Source organism: Arachis ipaensis, chromosome B5 (genome assembly GCF_059453495.1).
Source record: "Arachis ipaensis isolate K30076 ecotype BB chromosome B5, ASM5945349v1, whole genome shotgun sequence".
Lineage (NCBI taxonomy): Eukaryota > Viridiplantae > Streptophyta > Magnoliopsida > Fabales > Fabaceae > Arachis > Arachis ipaensis.
The window spans coordinates 66,070,122-66,078,113 of record NC_142440.1 but is presented as its reverse complement, the minus strand read 5'-3'; the positions used below and the strand labels follow the sequence as shown (position 1 = coordinate 66,078,113).

At 42.7% G+C, this 7,992-nt stretch overlaps 1 non-coding gene across 1 annotated transcript; it reads right to left on the bottom strand.

The window, feature by feature from the left end:
• Window positions 1-304: 304 nt before the first annotated feature.
• LOC148564493 (small nucleolar RNA R71) lies at window positions 305-412 on the bottom strand. Its single transcript, XR_015885207.1, has one exon. It is a non-coding gene; the product is annotated as a small nucleolar RNA R71 (small nucleolar RNA).
• Between the last annotated feature and the right edge of the window lie 7,580 nt (window positions 413-7,992).

Below are 7,992 nucleotides of genomic sequence, written 5' to 3'. Positions count from 1 at the left end.
AGCGCATCATCCAGCGATGGCTACAGACTTTGAAATAAAGACCGCACTGCTCAATTTGATGCCCAAGTTTCATGGCTTACCTGCTCAAGAGCCTATCAAACACCTGAGAGATTTTCAAGCAGCCTGTTCTACTGTCAGGCGTGATGGTGCAGATGAAACTTCAATTTTACTGAAAGCCTTCCCATTTTATCTTGAGGGAAAGGCAAGAGAGTGGGACTACACTCAACCCGCTGCAACTGTATCCAACTGGGATACACTCAGAAGAGAATTTTTGGAAAAGTTCTTTCCAGCTGAAGTTACTGATAAACTGAGGAAAGACATTTCCATGATTGTTCAGGATGATTCTGAAACTCTCTATGAGTACTGGGAGCGCTTCAATAATCTTCTGGAAGCTTTCCCCCACCATATGATTGACAAGATAGTGTTACTCGGCTACGTCACACAGGGCATGAAGCCCCAAGATAAGACCACATTGGAAAGTGCTAGCAATGGGTCTATGAAAAAGTACAAGACCACTAATGAGGCAGGGCAGTTGATCAGCGACTTAGCTGAATCTACTAGGAATCACAGGCAGAAATAAGGCCGTGCAAAAGCCGTTGCAGAAGTATCCTCTAGCAAAAAGTTGCTGCTTTAACTCAGAGTATCTGTGAAATGACCAACTTGCTGAAGCAGATGCAATTGAACCAACAACAAGTTCAGCAAGCTCAACCTTCTCCTCCACAGCAAAACCAATAGTTAGTCCACAAAGAGTTTGTAGAGTCTGTGCAGATTATAGCCATTTTACTGATGAGTGTCCGCAGCTCCAGCAGGAAGACAACACCGTGGCAGCCACTCATAACTTCTATGACCGCCTCAACCAAGGGTACAATCAAAGTGGTAATTACAACCATAGATGGCAAGACAATTCTAACCAGAATTGGAGGGACAATAACAACAGAGGAGGCAGAGATAATCAGGGAAATTAGAGGTGGAATAATAAGAACAACAGGAAGTAGAACCAGTACCAGCCTTACAGAGCACCTCACTTGAGGCAATCCCAAGGACCACAGAATACCCAACAGCAGACCTCTCAAATTACCTATCGTTCTTCTTCTGCAAATGGTGACTTACTACACTCTATTGATCGGAGACAACAGACCATAGAAAATAACATTAATGCCACTCTGAATGGTCTGAACGTTACTTTGCAAGCTCTTGTCTCCCAGATTGGATCAATGAATAACTCCAATAACCAACCTTTGAGCTCCAGTGGAATTCCCTCTCAACCATTACCCAATCCCAAGGGTGGTATTAATGCCATCACCCTAAGGTCCGAAACCACACTGCAGGAGAGGAAACAGGAGGAGCCAAGCCCACCAGAACACACCTCAGCTGAAGAGGTAGTGGAAATAGAAGATGTTGAAGAGGAAGATGACATACAGGACATAGCTGAAAAAAAAGAAGTTCAACCACAGGAGGAAGCATCAAAAGGCACAGACACTGCAGAAGACACCACTCCTATTCCATTTCCACGACTTGAAAGGAAGCCTAGGAAGCAGCTGGAACCTGATCCAAAAATGGTAGAGATATTTAAAAAGGTTGAGGTAACCGTTCCTCTATTTGATGTTATTCAACAGGTACCTAAGTATGCAAAGTTTCTAAAAGATTTATGTATACATAAGGACAAAATTAATGAATTAGAAACTATTCCTTTAGGGAGTTCTATATCTGCTTTAATGGGTGGTTTACTTGAAAAGTGTAGTGACCCAGGTCCTTGTATGGTTAATTGTACTATTGGTGGTGTAGTATTTTCTGATTGCATGTGTGATTTAGGAGCATATGTGAGTATAATGCCTTTGTCTATATATGATATTTTGAGGCTTCCCCCCTTAAAAAGGTCGGCAGCTCATTCTGTGTTAGCATATAAAAGCATTATTACACTGATTTTTATATCCTGGAAATGCCCCAAAATAACTCAGACACGCCATCATCAATCCTACTCGGAAGGCCATTCTTGAAAACCTCAAAGTTTAAATTAGATGCTTTTTCAGGAACATACTCTTTTGAAATAGATGGCCAAATAGTGATCTTCAATCTGAATGGAGTTATGAAGCATCCTCCGGAGGATCACTCTATCCTCAAGTGTGACATTATAGATGAAACCGTAGCTGAAGTCCATCAGGAGGAATTTGAAGAGAAGCACACAGGACAAGGTCCAAGTGTGGGGACATTCTCAGAGGACAATGACAGTGCTTTGCCATTGTTACCAGCTCCAGACAACCCAGAGCCTGACCATGATCAGAAGTTAGAATTAAAACCCCTTCCTCCACACCTCAAATATGCTTACCTTGAAGACGGGCAGAGGTTTCCAGTTATCATTGCAAGGGAACTTACTTCTCAACAAGAAGAGCAGTTACTTAGTGTGCTGAGGAGGCACAAGAAGGCAATTGGTTGGAGTTTGGCAGACATAGTAGGCATTAACCATCAAGTCTGTGAGCATAGAATATTTTTAGAAGTGGGAGCAAGACCTGTCCGTCAACCCCAGAGAAGACTGAATCCCACTATCTTAGAGGTTGTCAAAAAGGAGGTGACCAGACTACTAGAGGCAGATATCATCTATCCCATCTCAGACAGTGAATGGGTGAGCCCAGTACAAGTGGTGCCAAAGAAGTCTGGAGTCACTACAGTAAAGAATGAGCATGGAGAGCTCCTGACAACCAGAGTTCAGAATGCCTGGAGGGTCTGCATTGACTACAGACGCCTCAACCAAGCAACCCGCAAGGATCACTATCCTCTTCCATTCATTGATCAAATGCTGGATCGCCTGTCAAGTAAACCACATTATTGTTTTTAAGATGGGTATACAGGTTATTTCCAAATTCATATAGCTCATGAGGATCAGGAAAAGACCACTTTTACATGTCTTTTTGGGACTTATGCTTACAAGAGAATGTCCTTTGGCTTATGCAATGCACCAGCTACTTTTCAGAGGTGCATAATGAGTCTTTTCTCTAATCTTATTGAGGACTATATGGAGATTTTTATGGATGATTTTAGTGTATATGGAGATTCCTTTAGCCTTTGCTTAGATGGATTATCTAGAGTATTAGATAGATGTGTCAGTACAAACCTTGTATTAAATTTTGAGAAATGTCACTTTATGGTAAAACAAAGTATTGTACTAGGACATGTTGTGTCTAATACTGGCATTTCTGTAGATCCAGCAAAGGTGGATGTCATTTCTAATTTACCTTACCCCTCTTCTATGAGGGAAGTCCGTTTATTTCTTGGCCATGCAGGTTTTTACAGGAGATTCATTAAGGACTTCAGTAAGGTAGCACTTCCCTTATCCAGACTACTGCAGAAAGATATTGAGTTTAAGTTCAATGAAAATTACAAACAAGCATTTGATAAGCTGAAGACCGCCCTGACTCAAGCTCCAATTGTGAGAGGACCAGACTGGAGACAACCATTTGAAATAATGTGTGATGCTTCCAACCATGCCGTAGGAGCAGCATTGGCTCAACGTGAAGGTAAGGATCCTTTTGTTATTGCTTATACGTCTAAAACTTTAGATGCCGCTCAGTCTAATTACACTACCACTGAGAAAGAGCTTCTTGCTATTGTTTTTGCTCTGGATAAATTCCGAGCCTATTTACTTGGTACTAAAGTAGTAGTGTGTTCAGACCACGCAGCTTTAAAGTATTTATTAGCTAAAAAGGAATCCAAACCAAGGCTTATACGTTGGATACTGCTATTACAAGAATTTGATTTGGAAATTAAGGATAGAAGTGGTAACCAGAATCTAGTGGCAGATCACTTGAGTCGCCTTAAGCACATTACAGATGACCCCACTCCTATAGCTGATAATTTCCCATTTGATAACCTGCAGGCAGTATCTGAGATAGTCCCTTAGTATGCACCTGTAGCTAATTATCTAGTTAGCCGCACCTTTCCTCCAAACTTTTCTAAGCATCAAAGAGACAAGTTGAAAAGCGAGTCTAAATATTATATATGGGATGACCCATATTTATGGAGATGTGGCGCTGACCAGGTAATTAGACGGTGTGTGCCTCAATCAGAATTCCAGTCCATCTTAGAGGCCTGTCACTCATCTGAGAGTGGAGGACATTTTGGCCCTCAAAGGACTGCCAGAAAAATCTTAGACTGTGGATTCTGGTGGCCTACTCTTTTTAGAGACGCTGCTGAATTTTGTAGATCTTGTTTCCCATGCCAGAAATTTGGTAATATATCCAGGAGGGATGAGATGCCTCAACAAATTATGCTTTTCTGTGAAATTTTTTATGTTTGGGGCATTGACTTCATGGGTCCATTTCCAAATTCTAATGGTTATTTTTATATATTGTTAGCTGTAGATTACGTTTCCAAATGGGTGGAAGCAATTTCTACCCGCACTGATGATGCTAACACTGTTGTTTCCTTTGTGAGAAACCATATTATTTGTCGCTTTGGATCACCATGAGCAATTGTGAGCGATCAAGGCACCCATTTTTGTAACAGGAGACTAACAGGATTAATGAAGAAACATGGGATAATTCATAAAGTTGCAACAGCCTACCACCCTCAGACTAATGGGCAAGCCGAGGTGTCAAACAGAGAGATAAAGCGTATCTTGCAGAAGATAGTCAAACCTCATAGAAGAGACTGGAGCACCAGGCTACAAGATTCACTTTGGGCGTACAGAACCGCATACAAAACACCCATTAGGATGAGTCCTTTCCGCTTAGTTTATGGAAAGGCTTGTCATCTCCCTGTTGAAGTAGAGCACAAAGCCTTTTGGGCAGTAAAGGAGTGCAACATGGGAATTGAGGAAGCCGAGTTGAAAGAAAATTGCAACTACAAGAATTGGAAAGCCTTCGCCTGGAAGCTTATGAGAACTCAAGACTATACAAGGAGAAGATGAAGGCTGCACATGATCAGTGCATCAGGAGGAAAGAGTTCCAACCTGGGGATTTAATCCTCCTTTACAAATCTCGACTGAGGCTCATGCCAGGCAAGTTGAGATCAAGATGGGAAGGTCCATACAGAGTAGAGAAGGCCGAACCGTACGGAGTTTATCACCTAAGCCATCCTTCAAGCTCTGAACTTATCAAAGTTAATGGACATCGTTTAAAGCTGTACCATGGCGAGCAGCTGAAGAAAAACAAGGAGCTCAAGATCTTCCTCTTGGAAGATCCCCACATAGCCGAAGACTGAGCTAGTGGAGCGTCCAACTTACGGACGTTAAAGCAAAGTGCTAGGTGGGAGACAACTCACCATGGTATGATCATTCTTTTCTTTACTTTTAATTTTCTTATTCAATAACTCTTCTCTTTATTAGTACATTTCGTGCATCTGCATTTGCCTACTTTTATTTAAAAAAAAAAAGTTCCGCGACGCGACCGCATCATTGACACGTCTGCGTCGCAAGGAGATAGGAGAAAATAATAAACAACCAGAGAGTCACGCAGGAGCATGGCTGGAGGTGTGCCAATGGCACAAATCATCCCACGCGACCGCGTCGCTGATGCGTCCGCGTCGAATGGGAATATTAGCCTCCCACGCGACTGCATGCTCCACGTGGCCACGTGACCTGGATTTCGACGTAACAAGGGTGCACAACCGAAAGTTGTGCTAGAGTGGTGCTGGATTGGTGCTTAGCGCATAATCCTTCCCACGCGGCCGCGTGAGCGACGCGACCGCGTCATATCCTTCTAAAAGCCCACTCACGCGATCACATGCCCCACGCAATCGCGTCACCCAATATTTGGCACTAATATGATTTTAAACAGAGAGTTGTGCGAGTGCGAGGCTGCCCTCGCGCCATTAGCCTAAAACGGGTCACGTGACCGCGTGACCGACGCGACTGCGTCAATCAGTTTCAATGCAAGTTGCGCGACCGCGTGCCTCACGCGACCGCGTCGCTTGCACCGCACAATTTTCCTGATTTGCCAATTATCTTATCTTTTTCTTCCCAAATCCTATTTTCTCTTTTCCCTCCTTATTTCTTTTCCCCCCTTCTTCCTTTTTCCTTCTTTCTCACTTTTTACACACACTCTCTCTCTCACCCCCATTAACAAGGTTTTTCTTTTTCTCCTTCCCTCCTTACTTTTCTATTATTCTTCTTATTTTTATATGTATCTTCTTTTCTTTTCGTTTTACCTTCATTATTCATATTTTCCTTTTTCTTTCTTTTTCCTTTTTATTTGGTGTTATAAATTTATGTGAGTCATTATTTCTCATTATATGCTTGTGGATTGTTATAAATTTGTTTGACAATTATATATTACTTTTTCAAGGGATGCTTGCATGTTCAAATTCATGCTTTCAATAACTTAACCATCATGCATGCTATGTGTTTGTGAAAAGGCCCATATAGCATTAAGCATTTTTTCTACTTTATTCTACTTTTCAATGCTTGCTTTTCACAAAACCCTTTTTATATTTTATTAATTTAATATAATTATTATTACAAATAAATTGTTAGCTTGAAAGACTTGGTAATCTAACTTGGACATTGAATGCTTGATCTATGCTACTCATGCCTTTGCCTGCATGCCAATAAACCCCTTGCATTTAATTGTCCCCACATGCACTTGCTATATTTTCATTGATGAACTTTTCACATGTAGTCATGACCATGTGTTAACGTCGTTCTTCTTTATTGTGCATTGATTACCACTTTTCCCGCCCTCTTCCTTGCTCTATCTCTTTGAATTTAATTTACTTTCTCTTTCCTTTTTCAGGATGGCCACCAAGAAAGGAAAGGAGAAAGCTACTCCTAAACAACCAGCAAGAAGAGGAACCAAGAGAGCATTAGTGGCAGAACCCTCTTCAACTGCAGTAAAGCCCTCAACAAAGAAATCTAAAAGGATTATAGAGGTTGATGATAAAGAAAAAGCCTTCCCAGCAAAGGACACTGTGCGTTTTCCCAATCGCTACTGTGAGCAGATGTTCCCCATCCTGGCAGAAAGGAGTTACAACAACGAATACCTTCTTCTCCTCCCGCCCAATATTGCTATCTTTGTTGAGCCGTAGATTTTCCGAAGACAATGGGATTTCTTACAGAGACAGCCAAGGCAGGTCAATCTTTCTTGGGTAGTCGAGTTCTACTCAAACTTTCACCTGCCAACCCTGCAGTCTGTCTATGTCCGTCAGAAATAAGTCCCCATTACAGAAGATGCCATTCAAAAATTTCTAAGTCTTCCTCCTATTCCAGCAGGATTGGACGCCTTTCAAGAAGCTGCACTCAAGCACCAGATGTACCAATTTGACTGGGACGCTGTTCTCAGAGTTATCGCACTACCTGGCAGCCGATGGATCTACGGATACCATCGTACCCGCCCTAAGGGAATTTTGGCTTCAGCACTTACCTTGGAGCTTCGCGTATAGGCACAGATCATGTCCCATTACGTCTTTCCGAGCACTCACGAGTCCTCCTTCACTGCGGACATGGCCGTTCTACTATGGTGCATCCTTACAGACCAACCTCTGAATCTCCCAAGACATATCCGGAATGCGGACACGTACAATTGCGGGCAACTTACCTTTTCCCGCCTTGGTCTCAGATCTTGCCTCAGTAGCCGGAGTCTCCTACAGAGCTAGGGACACCAAAGTCATGCTTCCCCGGGATGATCAGTATGTCCCTAACGGGAAGTACCTTAGACTTCCAGTAGCCACTACTAGCCAGCCTATTGAACCAGTTGAAGATATTCCTTCTTCAACACCACAAGCACCTACTACTGACCAACTGCTCCAGTAGATACTTGCAAGGTTGGATCGGCAGGAATAGAAAGCTAAGATGAGAGAGCGCCGTAATAAGCGCATATTCACATACCTCAAGGAGCTGATTATGGGAAAATTCAAGGACTCAGACACCCCGGACTCCACTTCCTTTACCAGCATAGGGAACCATGATGGTCCCGACTGTGGAGATACTGCTACCAACCCACCTTTGTTCTTGACAGATGGCACCGAGGACGGTGCAAAGCCTTAAGTGTGGGGAGGTCGGTC